General features: G+C 41.6%; 1 protein-coding gene across 1 annotated transcript in view; it reads left to right on the top strand.

Annotated features, from left to right (window-relative positions):
* The window catches only part of CDH4 (cadherin 4), a 421,793-nt gene that overhangs the window by 8,120 nt on the left and 390,805 nt on the right, over positions 1 to 22,868 (top strand). The gene's annotated exons all lie outside the window — the stretch shown is intronic.

Genomic DNA, 22,868 nt, shown 5'->3' with positions numbered 1-22,868 from the left:
ACAGCAGCACGGGCCATGTGCACAGCTCATAGAATATTTTAGCAATATAGATAATACTTAAAAAGTCTTATTTGAAGGGCAAGAAGAGATTAAAACTACAGAGGACAGGATTTCATTGGAAATCTGCTGCTTAATGTTTCTCATAGAATGAATTTGAGTAACGCAGGGAAAGAAGGGAGTTTCTGTTCCATTTGAGGTTAGTGGTATATTCAGAATTAGGGCCAGAGCTGTATCAAGGGGAATTTTTTCATTTTCAGACAAATGGAAATAGTAAGAACTGAGGCCAGAAAGTGATGTCTGAAAAGCAAAGACCAGTCCTTGCCACTGGGAACTCCTGCTTTGAATGGTTTCACAGGGAGGTTGGGATGAACCTGTGGCTGATTCCTGACAGATTTCCCCAGGATCCTGATGTGGAGCACTGCAAGAGGAATCTCTGCAGGCTCAATGGAATCGATCTGTATCCCTTTCTGTGTGTGTAAACCTTTTGTGCCCTAGCCAAAGGTTCTGAAGAGGATTTGGCTTTGCATTCTGTTTTCCTTTTGGTGCCTTTATGACCCCCAGGGTTGCTTTTCCAGGTAGAACCCAGAAGTGTCCTTGGCCAGCCCTGCCATGGCAGGGTTTTTTACTGCTCAGGACGATATATTTTTTTTTAGATATTTTGTTCTCATATTTATTTTAGTATTTCTGAAAGGAGAGGAATTGCTGGGATTGTTTAGCCTGGAGAAGACTTTGTAATTGTGTATAAATTCCTTGTGAGAGTGTGTTGACATGAGGTACACAACGGAAGGGCAGAAGAAAATGGGCACTAACACTGAAATGCAGGACATTGCAGTTAAATGTGGGAAGAAACTTTCAGCATGAGGGTTGTCAGACGCTGGAGGAGGTTCCTCAGAGATGCCATGAAGTCTTTGTTCTTGGAGAGATATTTGGAACCCACCTGCTTTAGCTGTGCTGAGCAGGGCTTGGACAAGCAGCCTGTACTGGGCTCTGACCCTGGAAACACTTTACAGGTGAACAGTTGAAAAGACACAGGGATGAACTGAGCTTTTCTTCAAATACAAATCCCACAGCTTTAAATAAAAACATTGCAACAGCCTGCAAAACATGATCTGTGCTGGGAAATTGTGTTTCTTTAATTTCTTGGAAGCACAACCTCTGAAGAGGGAATAATTGAAACACCAGGGACCAGCATTCAGCTGTTTGCTTCCATTAATGTCCAGACTTAACCTGGGCATAGTTTGTCTCCTGGCATAAGGAAATGCTACACTTGCATTGAAAAAACACTCGGTTTCCTCTTTATTTTTGGTAGAATGGAAGAGAACATGCCGCAAACATCACTGTCTAACCCAGAATATTTGTCTTATAACCAGCTACTTCGCTTCTTTCAGGGAGGATGTTTGTTTCCTAAACAAGTTTTCTGCCACATGAAAAACACTTGGGCTGAGCGAGATCTCTCTGTGCCACAGGCCTGCGATTTTTCTTGTTTATATTCATTACCCCTAATTTATTTGTTAATTTTGGATTGCAGTCGCACAGAGGGAGCGGGAAGTGGCAAATGCTCTGGCATATGGGCTGCACTGTCACTGGGAACACTCAGCTGTGCTCACTGCCCCGTCACCCCGGGCTGCAGCATCCACATTCCCCTCCCCTGCTCCCTTCCAATGAAAAATTCTAATTATTTTCTTAGTTTTTTTGGGTTTTTTTTTTTTTTCCTCTCTGCTGTCCCTGTTGCTCCCCACTTGCCAGGGTTGTGTCACAGGGAGGCAGTGGCAGAGCTCAGTGCTGTGCTGCTCACATCAGCTGCAGCCACTCTGTGCAACACACAAACCTCCTCCAAGGACCCCGAAGATATGTATGGGCCACCCATGAAGGAGGGGAAAAAAAAAAAAAAAAGTAAAATAGATGCTTTTTGTGCTTTGAAATGAGCCAGTCTGTTTTCATGGATACCCAGAAGCGCTGCAGTCATTAGAGGCTATTACTGTGCCTATTATAAATCACAATTTCCTAGCAGGTCAGAGGTTAGTCACAAAAATTACTTCTAGTCGGAAATTTTGTTACAATGGGTTTGTCTCGTAGTAATTCCGATCCGTATTAAATGAAATTGTCTTTAAAATAATTATGAATATAGCAATTATGCAAAGATAAATAGTCAAGATTACAAGAGTTGTTCTGTACGGAGCTATGTATCAACTTTCTCTGTCAGTTCATGTCTGGAGAATCGTGAAAGGCAGGTCAGTGAAACAAATGTCTGTTACTTCACCATGTAGCAAGAAAAGTATTTTGGAATTATTGATACATGGGAAAATAACATGCAAGCTTGGGAAGATGGTGGAAAAAAAAGAAATTGCTACAGGTGATAAAGGCAAGTCAGGACTTGTTTTAAGTATGGTTTTTAATAACCTGTTTGTTCCTAATGCAGTCAGTGGGGGTGAACAGATAACTCTGTACAAATGCCACAGTTCTGTCAGTCTCACTGGTGTCACCAGGAGCTGTTTGTGGTGTCACCTGGACCTGTGTGTTGGTGTTTCTCTTGCTCAGAGCCCAGGCTGGAGCAGCTCAGGAGGATTTGTAGTTCCCATTCCTTCCCCAGGGCAGGAGCAGCTCCTTTGTAACAGGTTTGTCCCTAATGGGGGCTTGAAGATCCATTGGTGGGGACCAGAACCAGTCTATGACATTGCTTCCCTTTCGTTTCTCTGAGTTAGAGTGGTGCTCTCTTGATACAATTTAAACCTCTTTGTATTTGTCATGGACACAGAACAGTTGGGTTTTTTTACTCCCCCCTGACACAATTGAAAATACTTTTTTTTCAGCTTTTCTAAGCTGAACCTCTCATTTGTTGCTTTTTGTGTGTCGTGCTTGGCTCCCTCCTCTGAGCCCTTATCTTTTTTACTAACATGATGCTCCAGGTTGAAGTGAGGCTGCCAGCCAAGTCTCACAGTGCTGAACAGACAGGGAATATTACTCTGCCTGTTTTGCAGGCACTACTCCACTTGATTTATCTAATGTGATGATTGCTTTTTTTTCTTAGCAGTGTGATACTGTTGACTCATGTTCAGCTTGTGATCCAGTATAACCTCCCACATCGTTTTTTGATGAACTGCTACCTACCCAGTCATTTTCTATATGTGTAGTTGATTAATCCCGCTGAATCGTGTTACCTTGCTCCTCTTCTGTTGAATTACATCTTATTTTTGTTTTATCACCAGCCTTATCTAACTGGTTTGGATTGTTTTGAATTCTGAGCTCGACATCCAACAGCGTTGCAGTTGCATCCTGCTTGTGTATGGTTTGCAGATGTAACAAGCATATGCTGCATTCCTTTATCTGTTCTCTTAATAAAGGATTGAACAATCCCAGTTCAAAACAGGCTGTGGCAGGGCCCATGTGATGGAGCCTTCTGCTCTGACCATGCACCACTAAAACATGCTCTGGGTAAAGTCATTCCAGTAACTAAAATTGGAATGGTGGCCTGGCAAACAGAGCCTTTGATGTCTTGGTGTTGTCTGTTGGGATTTGTAGAAACACAATTCCAAATGTCTTCAGTTGTCAGTACTTTTCTTGACTTTTATGAGAGTTGCAAACAGTGGGACCTTTGAATTTTCACCCTCTAGAGACTTTCCAGGTTAAAATCCTAGGCTAGGTTGATGGCATTTCAATAAAATGCTGTTTCTGTTGGAGGGGAGGGACTGCTGGAATCCTCTGACCACTGGGTTGTTTAAATGCCCCAACTCAAGGTCTGGAGCAGAGGTGTGAGGAGCTACAGGACAGAATGCTCAGCTTGGCTTTCCTCAGGATGCTGGAGGTCTGCCCCTTACAATACATTTTTATTGACAGAGCTGTTACTAATCCCAGTGTGAGCTGAAAGAACAGGATTAAATTAAAGCTAAAGCAGTGTTGTACCTGGATGTGGAGTATGGACCCTGGTATAATCTGTTTCCTCTGCTGCCTGGGGATTTCCACCTTTGCTGTGTTCCCATTTCCCAGCTCCTGTTGGAAGGGGAGGAAAGCAAGGTGCTCACCCAACACAAACCAGCTGGGTGTTGCACTGCCTGTTTTCATAGACCTTATTATTCACAGAGCTTTATAGGAGTCCTAGCCCACACTTCAGTATTTTACTGTCTCTCTCTAATTTTGCCCATCACGCCTGTGTGTTTTGGTAACTGAGGAGCCTGTTGCTCCCTGTGCTTTAGGAAGAGACTCTTTCTGCTGAAACCTTCTGGAGCATCTCAATTTAGAGGGGGAAAAAGAGCTGGACTAGAGAATTTTCAGTATTTTGCTCCCAGTGCAAATCCTTCCCTGGGGAGGCAGAAAAAGTCATTGTTTCAGACCCTGTGGCTCTGCTGCTTGTCTTTTAGGAGGCTGATGTTGCTGGCTGGTTGCTTTGCTCCCTTCAAAGCAGGTTTACACAATTACACATGAGAGGCAACTGTTTTGCACATCTCCATAAACCTTAAATATTTTTATTTTGTGCCTGAATTATTTTGGAAATTAAACTTCCACTTCTTTGCCTTTTTATGGGCTTCTGGACATTTTTCGATTGATTCAGTGCTTCCTTTTGGTCCTCTGTAGAGGCTAAAGCAATGTAAGTAAATGGCATTTAAAAAAAAGGATTTTTTATATTATTCATACTGTTTGGATATTTCCTTCGCCTGTGGACAGAAGGGACAGGTTGAGGATGAAGAAAAATATGTGTATGGTTGATGAGATGAAGGAAAAAACTATAGGTCAAGGCAGAATTTGGAGAGATGAAATATTCAAGCATTGCTGCTATAAAAAGTGTTTGGATTGCACCCAAAGATTTCCCCATCCTCTTTTCAAGCTGCAAGAAGAGACCCTCGTCAGGAGAAGTTCAGTGATCTCAGGAACGCTAAACTCTAGATGCCTGTTCAAATAACTGAATAGGAGATTGATTATCTCTGTGCAAAGTTTACTGAAAGATTTTTTCTTCTTTTTTTTTCTTTTTTTTTTTTTTTTGTTTGCCTGGAGTCTCAGATACAAGAGAAATTCAAAGTTAAAAAGGCTGGTTGCTATATCTGCTAGCAAGCAAACTACTCCAGTTGTACCAGGTGGTTTTGAGACCTCCTGGCAAGGAGAAAGTGAGGAGATTCAGGTTGGGCAGTACAAAAATCTCTTCACCAAAGAAGTTCTAAACACTGGCCCAGCTGCCCAGGGCAGTGGTGGAGTCACCATCCCTGGGGGGATTTAAAAGCCATGAGGATGTGGCACTTGGGGACATGGGCCAGTGACATGGGTGATGATCTTAGAGGGCGTTTCCAGGGTCAGCAATTCTCTGACACCCTCAGAGAAGGGCTGTGAGGGCAGTGGGCAATGCCTGGGTTGGTGTTAGCAGAGGTTTAATCCCACCCTGTGTCGCAATAAGACACGAAACAAAGATGCTTGACTCCAGTCAGAAGGCAGCAGAAATCAGAAGGCTTTATTTGCAATTTTTTCAGCTCTTTTATAACGTGCTGCACCAAGAAAACACTTTATTGGTCCATAGGACTGACACCTCCCCATTGGCTCAGTGACAGAAAAACAGCAAACAGCACCTGTTGTTATGGGAAAGGAACACGGTTTACACAAGGTTGTTTTGGGAAAAAGAAAACTGCTGAAAAGTTTCCCTTGGGAAGAGCTCAGGCTCAGAAAATACCGGGTCCATGTCCCTGCTCACTGAATTAGCAGAGGTGTAATCCCACCCTGGGACTCCTGTGAGTGCTGAATAAACTGGGCTCTTTTGGCAGAGCCCAGTGCAGATGAGGCCTTTCACCGGAGTGAATTTTCCTGTGCTGTCAATAAAACAAAGTTTTATTTTCCCTTTCTGCTGAGAATTGGGACATAACATTGGCTGCCTCCTGTTAAGGAGCAGCAGAACCGAGCAAGGGTGGCCCAGCCAATTTTACCTGTGCAATAATGGAGCAGGTTTCATTGCCTGGAAGACGTGATGATGAAGCAAAGTTCTGTTTAATGCAGCAGTTGTGTCCTTTGGCAATGCACCTGTAAGAGGGAGAGCTTGACATCTGTGGAGTGGGGCTCTTCTGGGAAAGAAAACCCCAGAAAATTAAAATAAGAGTGGGTGGGAAGAAGAGTTGTGGGTGCCTGGAGCCTTGGGAACCCCACAGAAGTGCTGGGCCAGGGTTCATGTTGGGTCTAGGCAATGCCAGAAGTGGTGAAAATTACAGAGGCTTAGAGCAAAGACAATATTTCTGCAACAGTTTATTACAGTCTAAGTGGTTTTTTGACCTTTCATCTGCATCGGGGTCCCTTGTGAGCAGTCCTTTATTGCAGTGTATCTGTCTGCACTTCCAGGAGAAATTTGTAGGCAATCCACACACCAAGAAACCTGTTTTTAGGAGAGCTGTCCTGGAAAAGGAAAAACAAAGAAACCAACCAAACCAACAAATCCAACAAGAAAAAAGTAAAGAAAAAACCCTCAGTGTTATATATCAAAATCTGTAACACGTGCTCAAAAAAAAGTTAATATCTGGTGAATGTCTATTAAGTACTTCTGCAGCTAATAAATAGCTTAGGAGGTGTAAAATTTAATGCTCCTAAAATTGCAGAAGCCTTTGAAGAACACATTTAAATTGGACTCGTTGGAAGAAGGAGATTTAAAACTGACCTGCTCAGAGGTGAGTAGGGGAAAAGATGTGATGGAATGAGGCTGCATTCCTTCAATGGAGAGGCATTTGGCCTTAAGTTTTTCTTTCCTGAGGTTTTTGGAACAGTTTATTTTTAAGTTCTCATGTAACACATCAGCTGAACTGCACTGGTAACAGTGGCCTGTTTATTTATAAGGCTATTTTTGAGTGTTTCTGAAGGCTCAGCTGGGCTGGGAGTGGGTCACTGTGCCACAGAAAGAACTTGAAGAGCAGCTGTGGCCGTACCTACGGGTCCTGCTCACTTTTGGTCTTTAAACATCAATCTGTTCCCTATTTCAGGATCTCAGGCACCAGATTCCCACTTTCCTTCTGTTCTCTCTCCCCATCATGGTCATCTACAGGTGACAAGTGAGATGTGTTGCACGTTTCTGAGGCTGGTTTTAGGCAGATTTTTTAAAGTTTATGATGGATCTGTCTTTCAGGGGTGAGCAGATGAGCAACAGAAACTGCTCTGGGGTCATGTTGTGCTTGTTTTGAGGTTTTTTTTGCAATCAGAGCAAACCAAACTTTGCCTCGTTGGCTTGCTTCCTCAGGAGCAGTACTCCCTGGTTTTTTTCCGTTTGTGTATTTTTTTCCTAATCCCAGTGGCAGTCATTTTTTTGGCACTTGCAGCTAGGAGAAAAAAATTAAGTAATACATGGCATTTGTTTTGGCACTGGTTGTGACTCATAAATAGGGATAACATCTGTGCTGATAGTTTTTCGTGATATATAACCAGATTGAATGAACAAAGTTTTCATTTATTGCTGTTCTTTTGCCATTGTTATATTTAGGGAGCGCCAGTTTAAGGAGTGAAAATATATGCTTATGTATATTGCTCATGTATGGATCAGAATTTATATACATCCTGTGAATTTCGATTTGGCCACTGTATCTTTTTAAACTAAAAATGGCTTATTGCCATTCCCTGAGCCTAAAACTTTTTCAGGATCCTTCCCAAATCTTAGTCTCTTGAAGGCTTGTACTGCTGCCAAGTCGACACCATTCTTTTAATTAAAAGATGCACAAAAAAAAAAAAAAAAAAAAAAAAAAAAAAAAAAAAAAAAAAGAGAGAGAGAGAGAAGTGAAACTCCCAGTGGATGTAAATCCTGATAATCCTGAAATGATGTAAATCGGTGTGGCTCCTTAAGTCATTGGAAGTATCCTGACTTACATCTACTGAAAATCTGGCACAGAATACTCCTGCTGGTCCTTTCTTCTGCCCAATAGCTGCTCTACACAGAGTTGGCACCGTGGACAAAGCACTCTCTTACGAGCTGATAGAGGGTGGCACGGCTTCCAGCACTGCTGATTCAGCACAGCAGAGGCCATTTTCCTGATTTCTTTGTGAGTTAGATTAAATTACTCTGCAGGCTGGACTGGAGCCACAGGCCATAGTTTTACAGCCTTATAACATGGTATCCTAGCCCATGGCATCTGAGAGGTCTGGCTGTGTGTAAAGCTCTTCTGCTTTGCTGCAGAGGATTTTTGGATTTGGCGCTCGGCCCCTTTGTGGGGCTCACGGCAGCAGGGCTGGAAATGTTTTGATTGTCTTCTTGAGACACACTAAAGTGGGGCTCTGTTTAATGGAAGGAAAGGGACATCCTGGGGATCAGGTTGGTATGAAAACTCCGCTGTGTGTGTTTGTCATGGCAACGTTTCTTTAGGTTTGCCTTACAGAAATGCAGAATAATAAATTACAAATGCGGGATTTAATGAGTATAACGCTGCAGGAGCACCAGTGAGGCGGGGGGCTTGTGCCATCAGAGCTGTGCCAGCTTACCCAGATTTGGGGAAATCCATTTCCCTTCGTGTCTCAGTACATTTCTCATCTGACCTGAGCAGGTTTGGAGCTGAACCCAGGGGGAGCAGTGGGGAGATGCCCTTGGTGGTGAGCTGTGCCCTGTTCACATCCTGCAGGGCTGGGATGCCTGTGGCTGCTGTAAGAGGCACATGGGCAGAGGCAGAAGCCTGTTTTCTGTTCCCTGGCACCTACTGGCTTTGTGTATTTCCAGAGCAGAGCCAGATCTGCAGTTGGGCTCCACGACTGCAGCTCGCAGTGAAATTGCTCCGGCTGTCTTTGGCCAAATCGTGCTCTTGCTCTGATTTACCCTTTCCCCTCCAAGCCTCAGGATTGCAAAAGGGACTCTGGCAAAGGGAGAAAACAATTATTAATGAGGAGAGAAAAGGTCAGACAGATCCAGTGAAAGCCATCCTGCTTCCAGCAGAGAGAACAATCTGAGATGATCCTGTCTAAGCCAGGTGTTGGACTGAAGTTGAGACCAGGCTTAAAGAATTTTCACTGTAAATTTAGAAGCTTCAGTCTGTCTCTTCTCCCTCACCTGACTTCCAGTCACTTCCAGTCACAATGTTTTATAGCTTTAAGGGGCTTGCATTATATCAGGATGGGCACCCCACATGTGGTTATCTTGGAGTTGCGTTATTGCCTTTCAGCTTTATCTCTGTAGTTTAGAAATAAAAAGAAAAGCACCACCATGCAAAGCCCTCTGGTTTTAATACAAAGATGAATATATTTCTGCAAGTAAAAAAGTATTCTTGATTCAGGACATCAGGCAACAATTCTCCTGGTGTGATACAGAGGTGAAGTTCACTTTGCTGGTTTCAGTGCAAAAACAAAAGTGGGCAGATTAGGAAATTTGTTTCTGAGTGGTTTGTTCTATTTTCTGAGCCCTAGTTCAGTCTCATGGACTCTGGTAGAGCTGCTGCACAGAGGGTTTATCTATTGATTTCTGAATGTATTGTGCTGTTAATCTAAAACCTCTTTCCCCAGTGGAATTTCTATTCAGAAGGCTCCAGCCAAGCTCAAGAAAGTTATTTGATTTGGGAAGTTTGAAAGAATAATAAAAGAAGGATTGATGCAGTTGGATTTTCATGAGCTCAGTCTTCTAGTAAAATAGACAGGCTTCTTCCTCCTCTGTGTGTCTGTGGTGGTTGGCTCATTATTTAGGAGGAAGGCAGAGTGTGGAGATCACTTAAGTTTTACTGCCTGAGAATTTTGCAATTATGAAACTTGTTCAGAAGAAAGTAATGAGAACAGTTTTGGTGATATAACAAAATATAAAAATTAATGGGTTAGTGCAGCTTTGTCTTTCCATAAATTTGTGTGCTTTATTTCTTAGCAATTGGGCCTTTTATGCTAATTTTTAAACTAGTAAAAAATTTAGTGCCAGTATTTGAGAAATCCATGTAATTTCCCAATAAGACATATGTGGCAAGGGAATTGCACCATATAAACCAGGGAACTTTGTTCCTCAGATATTCCTACTATCCCTTAAGTGTTGAAGATTAACTAAGCCTTTTAAAAGAGCTGTGACAGGACAGAAGATGGTGCTTTATGGATCTTCTTGTTATTAAAATGTTCATTACTTTTGCTGAGAACTGAATATGGGAATAAACACTCTTGGATTACAATTTAAAAAAAACAAACCAAAAAGTACTTTTTTGCCTTTGAGTTCACTGATGTTGTTTATAGTGCAGGAGTTAATGAAGCAGACAAATGAGATAAAATTGGTAGTGAAGTGAAATGAGATAAAATTGAGGGTTTTTTTGGCTTTTTGGGGTTAAGGTCCTGTCCAGCTGAAATCAGTTGCCCTTGACTTCACAGTGCCCATGGCTGGTCCAATAACAAGTTTGTTCTGTTTCATTAGGATGTTGTCAAGTTAAGCCAAGGAAAGTGGACTTGTATCTAAAAAGAGATTCCTTGTGAGAATTCCCTGTCTCTAGAGCACTGTAGTTTATTAGACATGATTATTTCTGCCTTGGGTTTAGAAGCACACTTGTTGCTCTTATTTATGCAAAAAATGCAGCTCTCTGGAGGTATGTGATTAACCTGAGGCATTATTTTATTGCAGACCCAGGTGGGAAGCTGGAAGTTCAGAGTATGCATGAAGAATTATCTGGGTATGAGGCAAAATGTTGTATTAACTGTGCAGTTAGTCTTTGTCAGCAGCATTTGGAGTTTCTTCAGCCCTTGTGACTAAATCCAGCAGAATTTATTGGTGAATAGTTCAATTTGCTTAAATGGGCTGATTTTCTTGAGTAGGCAGAAATTACATCTTATTTCATGTCTCAGATTTAGTTCAACTGAAAGGCCAAATCCAGATTTGACATGTTTTTCCTTCCCAAATGCCTGTTTAGGCACTGGGTGAATAGGACACCCAGGATTTGGCTGAGGGACCTGTTTAGAGAGACTTAATTTGCAGGAACTGGGGTAAAGAGTTGCATTTAAGGCTGGTCAAAAAACTCAACCTTAAACCAGATAGGAAACAAAAGATTCTTTCTTATTTTCCTTTTTTTTTTCTTCTTTTTTTTTTTTCTTTCCCCCCCATGTAGAAATAAATGCTTTAGAATATCCGAAACATCTACCAGTATCATTTCACTGCTGAGAATTGGGTAACTGTGTAAAATGATATTGACCTGGGGGGATTGAAATATAGAAGTGGCCGTGCGCTTAACTGTGCAGGAATCAAACTGTTTTACTGATAACATTTTATTGATTCATCTTCTCCCGGTGTTACAAGTAGCCTGAAGCCTGGCAAAATGAGCTGGCAATGTTTCTGTGTTGTGGACGTTGCAGTACTGCAGCTCTTCATAGGTATTGAAATTTTATATATGGGCTGAGAGCTCACGTAATTATTGTGATTTGTAATGACTGAGCCTGCAGATGGGGCTTCCCAGAGGCTTCATTTCAAGCTAGATAACTGGTAATTTCTCTTTTCTGTTTAAGAATCTGTTGTCCCTCCTTTTCTCTGCAGCTGCTGAGGTTTTTCTCTGTGAAAAGCTGAACCCTATCTCTGACTTAATGAAGATGGGTAAAATGATTGAAATTGCCTTAACAAGGCAGTGCTCTATACAGAGCAGCAATGAAAATGTGTCGTGCTGTTTGCAAGGGATACTTTGTCCTTTTCATAAATGAACTGTGCTTTCCCACCATATTATAAAAATAATAACAATTAAAAAAAATCCTTCTTCTGACAAAGCTTTAAGGAAATGAACGGCTTAAAGGGACCACAATGGCAGATTGTGAGTTCAACCTGCATGTGTTGACTAATTAAATTCTTTTGAAAGAGCTAATTTCATGTATTTTATTTAATGAAAGCTTATTTAAGATTTTAATGATGTGGGTCTTTTCTCTTCAGCAGAATGCCATATTGACTCGTGACATATTTTTACACAGGCTTCATTCTGCCGTGAACAACAGTGGTTGGAAATGTGAGCCCTTGATAAAGTGTCATTAAATTAGCTTATTGTAGTTGCAGATTTTTATTACGCCACTTCACGGGGATATGAATTGATCGCGTTGTACTCGCTGGCTTTAAAGGTGCAGCACTGTTATTGATTGTGCTACTTTATCTCAGGTGTTTCATCAGCCTGCTGGCAGCCTGGCTCCCTCTACAATTTCAGAAAGTACTGGCTTTGTGCATTATTTTTATTCTGTGCCTTTTCGTCTGTGTGCACACCTCTTTTATTGTAAATACCCTAAAAGAGATCTCGTTTTGGGGCTGTACCCTTGTGCCCAGCAGCTCTGCTCTGTCCTGGGGCTTTGGGAGCTGCTGTAGGGAGGTGAAGCACTGGGTGTCCCGTGTGGAAGCATTGCTGGATGGGCTGTTGTCCTCAGCTGATTTCTAGGGAATTAATGAGATTTACCAATGCAGAGGGAAAAATCAGTTCTGCTCAAACGTTACGGCGTGTGCATTTGGAGCAGGGGTTTCATCTGATGGTGTAATTGTTGGTAATGTGATGTGTGTCACGAATAAAGTCAGAAAAACAAGAGCCTACGTCTTGGTTAGTCAAAACTTTCAGATATTTTTCCACCTTAACTTGAGTAGTGGATTTCTTCTGCAAACCTTGGAACTCCCAGACCTATTCCAATACTAAGTGTATTGGAAACGGATTGCTGTCAAGGCTTGTCCAGCTAATTAAATTCCCTTATTAGCACCAGAGCTGCAGTCTTCCAGGGAAGACATTAGTGGAATAATCTTTCTAGCTTATCTAGGTTCAAACTGTATGGCCTTTTGTAAAATGCTGAGCTGAAAGTTCGGCAACAAAATACCTGTTCTAGTCCCCCTTTTTGTGTGATCGGTGGTAATTCAATATATTCTTTAAATGTAAATTGGTATTTCAGCTGCTCTCTGAAATATTTTCAGACTTCAATTATCACAAGCTCTCGATGCCACTTGGACTCTGTCACCTCATACTTCAGGGTGAGGGCAGTCCAGCAGTGATGGCTTTCATGCATTAATAAAGTTTGTCGTGATTAATTTTGGCATATTCTTAGCCAAATATAGGAATCTTCTTGTCATAAAGTCCTGCTGATCCACAGAGGTTGTTTGTGCTCTACACTGGTGATTGTTGTATCTTTACAGGAGAAGGGAATATCAGGATTTTGACAGAGAACAAAACATGTGAGGTTTAGTAAGAGCCCTGATGGATTTTCCAACAGCTGGGGGGACTTGCCCGTGGAGGGAGCCACCAAGTGAAATGAAATATGCTTTGACCCTTGAGCTCTGCAAATGGGGAGTGAGTGACTCCCAGCAGATGTGCCTTAGCCCAGGAGAATCCACTGACCCTCTGGAATGTGGGAGCATCCAGGGGTCCCACTGCCCCTCCAGTCCCACGTGGGAGGGCAGGGATGGTGCAGGAGGAAATGCCTTGCTTCCTTCCAGAAATGGGAGGGAAAAGTGTCTTTGTGCCAGACAAAAGACCCACACTAGTTCAGGGTTGGGAATGGAAAGCTTCCTAATAACACTGAGCAGGAGATGTTTAAAAATTGCCCGAAGTTTCAGGAAACAGGATATTTGTGCTAATTAGGCTATTTGCCTGTCATCTTTATTCACTATTTGAATAACAAAAAGCCCTCAAGTGAAATCAAAGCGTGGTAGAACATATTTCTTGAGTCTCCTTGATCAAAGCTTATAGAAGGAGGGGAATACTGCTCGTAACTATTGCCTCAAATTCAGATGTGAGATATATTCTCTATTGTAGTCCTCTCTGTTGAGGACTTGTGTATAACCTGTGGCAAAGTGATGGATGTCTGTCAGGTATCAGACATCCTGCTCCTTTCCAGGTGTACATGGGATGAATTACTATTAGTTCTGTCAGGATGTGACAGAAATAAATGTCTTCAAATAAAAACAACCTGAAACTAAATGTGTGTTGTTTAGTTCTTACTTATTGACTGCCACCGGTTCAATTGTGCACTTGCCTTCCTCTCTGTCTACCTCTTGATCTTTCCTTAGATTGCAAATATTCTCTGAGATGGAGATCACCATTGTCCTGACCTGAGTTTATAAAGCAAATGGCACAGTGAGATCCTGGCCATGTGTGGGGTCTCCCAGCTTTTATCGTGAAGTCAATAATTAATAAAACAAACAGGAGATGCCTTTGGGTAGCTGTTCAGTCTCCTGCTCAGATGATGTTTTCGAGCAGGGTGATACAGGAATCTGTTTAGGAATTTTTGGTGGGTTATCTTTTGGTTTTGGTTTGAGGTTTCTGTGTTGCTGTTTTCTTTAAGGACGTGGGTTTTTTCAGAAAGGGAAGAAGGCATCCTCTAGACCTGAATAATTGAAACAAGAAGTTTCTTCAAGCATGATCATCTATGAATGGGAGAAAGTAATAAAAGACAGGTAGAAGCTTCCACTTCTCTGGAGGCAGGTGGGAGGCAGTGATCACACAGGTGGCCTTTAGAGCAGGACAGACAACCCGAGCTGGCTGGGACCTTGCCCAGGTCACAGCTGCTCCTGTAGCACTGGAAGTTTTCCATGTCTGGGCTGTGCAGTCCTGAAGGAGGACTAGAAAACACCGAGGAAAATGGAAGGAATCGTGCCTGTATCATGACAGGAGATAAGGGGCAATAATACCTGCAGTGGTAGAGCTCATGTGCTGTCACTGATGTACATCTTACTCCGTCCTCGGCTTGGTAATCAGAACACTTCAGCAGAAACCAGCTGATCCTTTTGTTTCTTTTCATTCTCTGTCTTCTCGATAAGGGAATGAAAGGATTCCTCCCTGGGTGTGTTGTTACTGGGACGTGGATGTTGAGGCTCATTGCAGAACCCAGCACAGCTTACTGAAGAGAGCAAAGCATCAGCGTGCTGCCCCATCTCATCACCCACCCAGACACGCTTCTGTCGAGCCTGAGGGATTTCCTGCTGTGGGAATTCCTCACCTGTGCTTGTGTAGCTGACTCCTTCTGAATTTTGCAAGCCACAAATTGTGTGTCATTTCTGCACAGGTGACTTCAAAGGATATTTTAAAATTTGCGTCCTTTGGTCCGCTACTCCTACATCACGTTTTAAAGAAATAGTTCCAGTCAGTTGGAAGAAGAGTCTTCAGAATGTATTCATTATTTATTTATTTATTTATAGTGAATGTATTTAATAATCTGTAAAGAATAAAGATGAAGGTTCAAATTTGGGCGCTCCAAGTGGTTTTGGATTGGCCACCACTTGATTTTTAAATCTGTCTTTTGAAATTTGTCACCGTTAAAAACTTACGGCTAATTGTCCTTCAAATGGATGGATTTTTCTCTTCTTTCCCTTCTTTGCCCAGCCAGATGAACACTTCGAGAAGGGTTTGCACTTCTCCTCAGAGGCACACCCCAAACTGGAGATGGAAAGGAGCAGGAGGAACTAGGAGAGTTCAGTTAAGTGCCTGCTGGGTTTCAGCAATAGTTTAATTTATGGTGATAACTTCTCTTCAGCAGTTGACTTGCTGTGACCTTAAAGAAAGCTCTTGCAGACGGAGCTTTCACTATTTCTGGGAGAAGTTATGTACTTTGTGCATGTGTGGTTTACTGCCACAGATGGGTCCCCCTGAATTTGGAGGCCAAAGGCAGTAGCAGAAGGTTACGAGGTGGCACTGCTGCATAGTAAAGTTTCTAAAAACAAACACATCAGTTTTTACCAGCACCCTGTAAGGTCTGGTTCAAAAGATATTTAAAAACTGTAAAAAATACCCCTAAAAATAAACCACAAACACACAAGAAAAGGAAAAAGAAAAAAATAAATAATAAAAAAAAAAGGATGTATTTTCCTGCTTGCATGCAAGTATCCCTGAAAAGTTGATGAGTTCATTTTTACTTATTTATGGGCAAATTACAGAGGTGCATCTGTTCCTTCTCTGTATACAGCCAGGCATCTCAAGTTTCTAAGATACTTTCTGACATTCTTTGAAGATTTAGTGCCAGGTGGAAGATCAGTTAGAATTACAGATATCTTGAACTTTGAAAATAATGCTTCTGCTGAAAACTTTTTTTTACTTTTGCTCCCAACTTTAATGAGGTGCAGTCTAAACATCATAGTAACTGAAGCAGCAGAAAGGAGAGAAAAAAGCCAACCCGACAATTCACAAGAAAATGTTTTCACATGTTTACAGTAGAGCCAAAATATTTGTGCTGTATTTATTTAATTCAAATGCTTAGAACTGTGTCATGTTATAAAAATAGTATTACTGGAATAAAACAGTAGCCTGCAAGTCAGATACCTGAGCAGGGAACACTCAGCTGGAATCCAGTTTTTACAATTTTTACAGGTTGCTTACACTGCTGTCACTAAAGAGGGCAAATAATTTTAGATAAAGCTCTCTTTGCCTTCCATTAATTGTGAGAGTTAAGGAATGTGCCTTTAGATAGCAAACAACCTGATTTGCATGTACAATCAGGTATCCTGTAGCCCTTCTACATCTTAATTGTGTCTGCCAAGGGGGAGTTTTGGTTTAGAGATCACACCTCTAAAAGTGGAGAACACCAGGCTGTGCCTCACTGGGATTCTGCTTTGCCTTTTTCCCTTAAATTCAGTCACTCATTCAAGTAAATATATATATATATATACACACACACCCCCTTTGAAAGCATGGCCTGAGGAATCTGACACTGGCCATCAGTTACTGGATTTTGCTTAGTAATTGCTTCATCTATTCGATACTATTGAAAATACCCTTGAGCAGAACATTGCTGCAGGGGAACAACACTCTAAAGCAGCAGCCTAATTAATGAATCTTATTGCCACTTAGACGAGCATTATACAGCTGGCCTTGGCTGTCAGGATGGATCTGTTCCTGTGACATTATGTGTTTGTCCAGGAAGCTGGTGCAATTATTAGAGAAATGGAGTGGGATTGGTGTGTTTGGGTCTGTGGGGGCAGCAGGTTCCCTTTCAGTGTGCAGTTGCACTCCTGATGGTGCAGGTGTCACCAGCATCTCGTGTCTGCCTGGAGCAACAGATGAATTCTCCTGGCTTTTATCTGTTGCATTCAGGTGAAGTCAAAACAAAGTAGTCACAGCCAGAGTCTGGAAGCAGGCAAATTGTTTGCATGCAGTAGAAGGGTGAGCAAAAGTGGAGTAGGAAAGGATTTTCTTTTTAATGTAATATTTTAAAAAACACAAACTGTTGTGTGTGTCCAGAGGGCACCTGGGTTTTTGTGGGTGTTGGTGTGAAATGTTTCTCACCAGCAGAATAATTAAAGCAATAATACCTGCTGGTGATCCATGTTTTCTGAAGATGTTCTGAAGGAAGTTATTTTCGTAACTAATTGTTCATTCCTTCCTTTAAAAATCTTGAATGCTATGTTTGGGATCTGTATTGCTAAAATCATTCTACCAACAAAAACTGTAGCTCTGGGTGCAAGTCAGAGCTTGTGTTTCTAATTGAAGACATAGACAATTTACAGATAAAAATTCTGAGGTTGCCCCAGCCCATTTTTTGATGTCCTGCCAACCTTAGTTACTCTGTGGTGCTGTGAAAAAGGCAAAAACACTTCTAAGAACTTCCCATTCCATCAAGGACTACAATAACCTGTTCTTCATTCAGATCTTTTCTGAATGGTGCCAAACCTATAGCAAAACCCAGTTCTGCAAGCCCCCACTATCACATGGGGATATGAGACCCCACGTTAAGGGCCCCCACATTGCTGGTAAATCCTTTAACTTTCTGTGGTGTTTTAAAATCTAATTTCCTGCTTCTCAGTGGAGACTCGCTGAAACCTCTCATTTCTGCTTGGCCTTAGGAGAGTCCTTCAGATAAAATAATTTTCATTAGAAAATTCCTCTGATGGGCTTATGAACTTTTAATGTGAGATCATCACTGAACCTTTTTTTGTGTTCTCTGAGGTGACCTTGGCACGTGGCGAGTTTTGATCCTGGAGCATCTTTCCTGGTTTGCATGTTGGTGATTCCTGTGGCAGCTCCTCTGCCTCAGCCTGTTCCTGCTGCCCCAGCTCCTGCCTACACTGCTTGGCCTGGCACAGGTCTGCCCCACTTCTGCCTTCCCATTATAGCTGCTTCAGGCATTCCCTGTCTGCATTGTGCTGTCAGCTCCTTACTCCCTTTTTTTTTTTTTTCCCATGTAGGGCAACACATGAACACACCTCAATGTGAAATTTTCTGAAGAATTTTTAATGGCTGCAAGTGGCACTTGAGTGGCTAATTCCAATAACTCCGGCAGTCAGTTGATGAAGCATTCTTTGCCTTATGATTTGAGTAATAGAAGTAGTTGCATCTGTGGTTATATATCAGGAAAAATAGCTTATCCAGCTCTTTTCAGTCCCTTTGATTCATTGGACATGGCCACAACACTGTGTAGTGCTGGTCAGTCGTTTTCAAGTCAGTGAGCATCTGGGTTGGTCATTAGCCAGCAGAGAAATCAATTCGGGCTGCTGGGGGTGTGTTTGGAGGGGAGGATTGAAATACATGAATTCTATTGATCCATTTGTCCTGGATAATCAACAGCCCCACAAGCAAATCTCAGAGCTGGGTGAGGACTCCATGGAAGCTCCTTTCTGCTCAACCAGGAGTGAATCCTCCAGTCAACTCTCCGACGTTCCAAATTCCTAACTTTGATAAAGCAACGAGCTAATTAATTAATAAAGCACAAATTGTTAGCATTTTTCTGTGGAGCACTGCCGAGGATCCATTATTTTATTTAGTGTATTTGTCTTAAAAGTGATTATGCTACTAATTATAAGGCTCACTAGTCTGTTTAACTGGAGTCCAAATAATTATAATTTGTTTGCATTCCCACCCTGTGTATTTTCATGCAGTAAGGAAAACATTTTGTTGAATGATTAATCTTGCTCATGCCTCTCTGTATGTTTAGGAAAATTAAATGTCTCATTTTTGTTCTAAATGAGAGATTTCTGGTTTTGCTACTCTTGTTCTCAGGGTGCATTGGTCAATTCTGAAGAAACTTGAGGATAAAGCCACAGGGGGGATGATGGGCTCTTAAGGATGGAACTCAGTATGTCCCCAGTAACGTCCATAACAAATTCCTTTCGATGTCAGATTCTTTTGCATGATTTTCATTTAAAAAATAAAAATGGATTGAAGCTCTTATTTACAGGCTATCTGAAAATTCTGCAGCCTTGGAAGAAATTAGGCAGCCGAGTTCTGTTGCTCTTACTAGAGTAACTTGGAGGACAAAATTCATAACAGGCTTTTCAATAAATGCTTAATTTAGGGCACCTTGGAATCAGCAGCAGCATTACAAAACCCCATGTGAACTTGGAACATCCGAAGAATGTGTTATTTAATGTTAGGAAAAAAATTGTCAAGATTTTATAAAAAGCTCAGCAAATTGAGGCAGAAGTACTGAAGTCACTTTCAGAGATGTACTTCAGAAAATGGCTCAAATGAGAAGTCAGCAGTGTGAAGTTAACTCCTTGTTTTATGGCAAAAAAAAAAAAAAAATTAAAAAATAGAGTTGTGTCTAGGAATCTACTTGGAAGTTTGCTGAAGTTTAGGCAGCGAAATGCTTGCTTGGAAAAAAGACCCAGCAGAAAAATCACAATTTCAAACTCAGATAATAGTTTCTGAAAATAGCTGGGCTGCCAGAATGTCAGAGTCAGGAATGAGAAGATTGCTGAGGGGAAATGGCAGAGCAACAAGGGGCCTGAGGAGACGTGAGGAGCTCACGGCTTCATCTTGGTTTGAGGGAGAGAAAATTGCTTAGTGCTACTTAGAGCATCTCTCATTCAAAGATCTCAAAGCTTGCTGAACCAAACATAATCCTTTGAAGGCAGGTACAGACTGATGATCACTGGGCTTGTCCTCGTGGTGCTGCTGTCCCTGCCCTGGAGCATCCTGATCTCTGGGCACGGTGGCACCACTGGGCTCAGCACGGGAGGGAAGAGGGAAATGCAGGAGGGAAGGGGGAAAATGCACTTGGGAAGGGAGAAAATGCAGGAGAAAAGAGGAAAATGCAGGAGGGAAGAGGGAAAGTGCAAGGGGGAAAAGGAAAAATGTACTTGGGAAGAGGGAAAATGCAGGAGGAAAGAGGAAAATGCAGGAGGAAAGAGGAAAATGCAGGAAGGAAGAGGGAAAAGGCACTTGGGAAGAGGGAAATGCAGTTGGGCAGAGGGAAAATGAAGAAGAGATGAGCAAGATGCAGGAGGGAAGAGGGAAAACGGAAGGGAAGAGGAAAAAATACAGGAGTGACGAGGGAAAGGGCAAGGGGGAAGAGGGAAATGAAAGAGGGAAGAGGGAAATGCAGGAGGGAGGAGGGAAAATGCACTTGGGAAGAGTCAGGGTGACGGAACACACTGAAATGCCATCACTAAAGTCTGGACACCACCATGCTTCTAATGAATAAATAAAAAAGTCATCAAGTGCAGGTGAAGATATTTCCTTTCTTCTGACATTCATGTTTGTTATTCTGCCAAATTTTTCCTTTACTTGGGAGAAAACTGGAGCAGCCAAGATTCTTAATATTAAAATACCTCAGCGGAACTGTTAAAATTCCATTCCGTTCAAAATTTTAATGCCAGTTGGCTGTATTATCTCTTTATAATTTTCTTCCTCTGCATACGTAACTGCATTAGTTGGTCATTTACCAACAGACTTGAAAGACCAATACCATCAGCTGGGAAAATAGCTAGAATTTTTTTTTATGTAGGAGAAAAATGGAAGTGTTACTTACTTTCTGATGATGGTAGTAGTGGTAGTATTTATCTTTTTTCTTTTATTTTTCGCCACACTTCCCCCATAAAGCACGAACTCCCAATTTTATCTGCATCAGTGTGAATAAAAACAGTGCATCCTCAAGCAAGATGCATAAATACAACCCCTCTTTTACTATGCAAGCAATAACTGCACTCTAAACTCTCGTTAGAGCTGTTACAATGCACCAACAGGTCCTGAGAGCACATTTGTCATGGTAATTCCAAATACAGACCTTCCCTGCAGAGTTTGCAGAAAGTCCTGGTGTGTGCAGATCACACTTGTGGTGGAGGGCTGGGACACGAGGAGGGGGAACACCTGATGGACTCTGGTGTTAATCTGAATCCTTTCCAGCAAAATGTTGTTTGATCAGTGCTGATAATACATTGTCAGGCTTTTAGGCAGCACCAAACTGTTTGTGCTGAGCTGCCTGAACCAGAGGGAGAAGGAAAGTTCCTAATGAAGCTCCTGGAGAGCCCAGCCCCAAGCGTTGGGTCTAGCACTGCTTTTTCATCTGATGCCAGACGGCTCTAAATAGGTCTTAAAGCAGCTCCAACAGTTTATGCTGTTTAATAAATCCAATCTGTGAAACGGGTCACGTAAAAAAAAACCTAAAAACTTTTCTTCTAATTACAGTAAGATTGTATTGAATGCACATTATACATATAGATCATAATACTTATTAAAAAAAGACTATTAAGATTTTACAGTTCAAGATTTTACAGGCAATGGGAACAGTGGAAGCCTAATGCTTTCTGAGAATCATATCTGCATTAGCAAGATAAAGGACAATTTAGGAAGATTACAAAAGCAATGATTTAGAGTACAACATAAAAATCTGCTGAGAACTAATTCGCAATGCCAGCTGCTGCTAAGCTTCTTAATCTTTATCTAGTTCAATTAAAATCTGAATGTTTGGGATTTCATTAACAACTGGGGACTTGAAAATTACATGCACTTTTACACTGTATTCAACTGCTTATGCACGTTACTGGAAGTTGCCCGAAATGTCTTCAGGTAGACTTGAGATATAATTAAAACTTAAGTACTTAAAGGATAATGCAGAGGTAAAAGAGGATTATTTTAAATTTTCGCTCAGATCCAATTGACAAAAAAAGAATCTCGCACGAGTTGAAACGAGTTGCAAACCAGTCAGAATTTTAATGCAGGGGATATTTATGGACGATTGTGCAATCAGATGTGCAGATCAAACAGCCTCATTGGAGGGCGGAGCGAATCGGATATTGTAATTGTGCCCTGTGCTGCTTGTGGGGTTTTTTTTGTGGAAAAACCACTTCACATCTATCGTTCACTTCTGTACTGATGTAACCACGCTGCTATCAATTAATTATGCATTTCAAAGAATCTGCAAGTAGGCCTTTCTAAAATTAAACTAAGCAAAGTGATGAACAAGCTTTTAATCACTTAATACTGTCTATAAAAAATAGTTTCTTTCCACTAATTCCTCAAGAATAATTCTTCTAAAAGTTTTTCAGAAGTAGAAAAAAGCTTTTTTTTTTTTTTCCTCTCATTTTCCCTTCTTCATTGCTTGTCTCCTATTTTCCATGAAAAATGTTCCCATCATTGCCATACCTGCTGATTTAAAGGAGGGAAGTGCAAGAGCATTGAGGAGCTCTGGATTTTGAAGCAGTTTGTGGAAAAGGCTGAAGATTTGATGGTGTACAAGACCACTGACTTTTTCTTGCCTGCGTGATGGAGTAGATGTCATGCTGCCTGTGGATGTCATGCTGTATTTCCGAGGAGAGCTGGGTGCTGATGGAAGTGCCATGGGCATTTATTTATCTGTTTATTCATTAGAAACGTGGTGGTGTCCAGACCTCAGGGTTTTGCAGGGTCGGGGGCAGCACTGGGGATCTGCTAGTTAAGCTCTGGGTCAAATCCTGAGCTGGTTTAATTTTTCAAACTGGAATGGATTTCTTTCTTTGGAATTATTCAGTTCTAATGATCTTAGTTGCCAGGATAGGATGTGGAGGTAAGAATATTTCCAGAATGAATGAGGGTGTTAATGGTGGTGAAGTTCCTCTTGGAAATGTTGAAGAGGTGTAGTGCTGCAGGATAATTGGTGCCTGGACATGTTTAAGTGGTGTGTTTTGATTAAGTTAACCTTTAAATGATGTAATGATAAGAAGAAATCCTTCAGTAGCAGAAGTCCTTAAACATTTGGGGAGTTGGTGTTAACTTTTTTCATGGTGCTGTTCTTAGCAAACAAAGAGGGTGAGATTTTGCCTGCCTGGCTACTTAGTGGATTTTTTCTTTTCC

Source organism: Sylvia atricapilla, chromosome 16 (genome assembly GCF_009819655.1).
Source record: "Sylvia atricapilla isolate bSylAtr1 chromosome 16, bSylAtr1.pri, whole genome shotgun sequence".
Lineage (NCBI taxonomy): Eukaryota > Metazoa > Chordata > Aves > Passeriformes > Sylviidae > Sylvia > Sylvia atricapilla.
The sequence above is the reverse complement of the archived record's forward strand: the minus strand, read 5'-3'. Positions and strand labels throughout refer to the sequence as shown.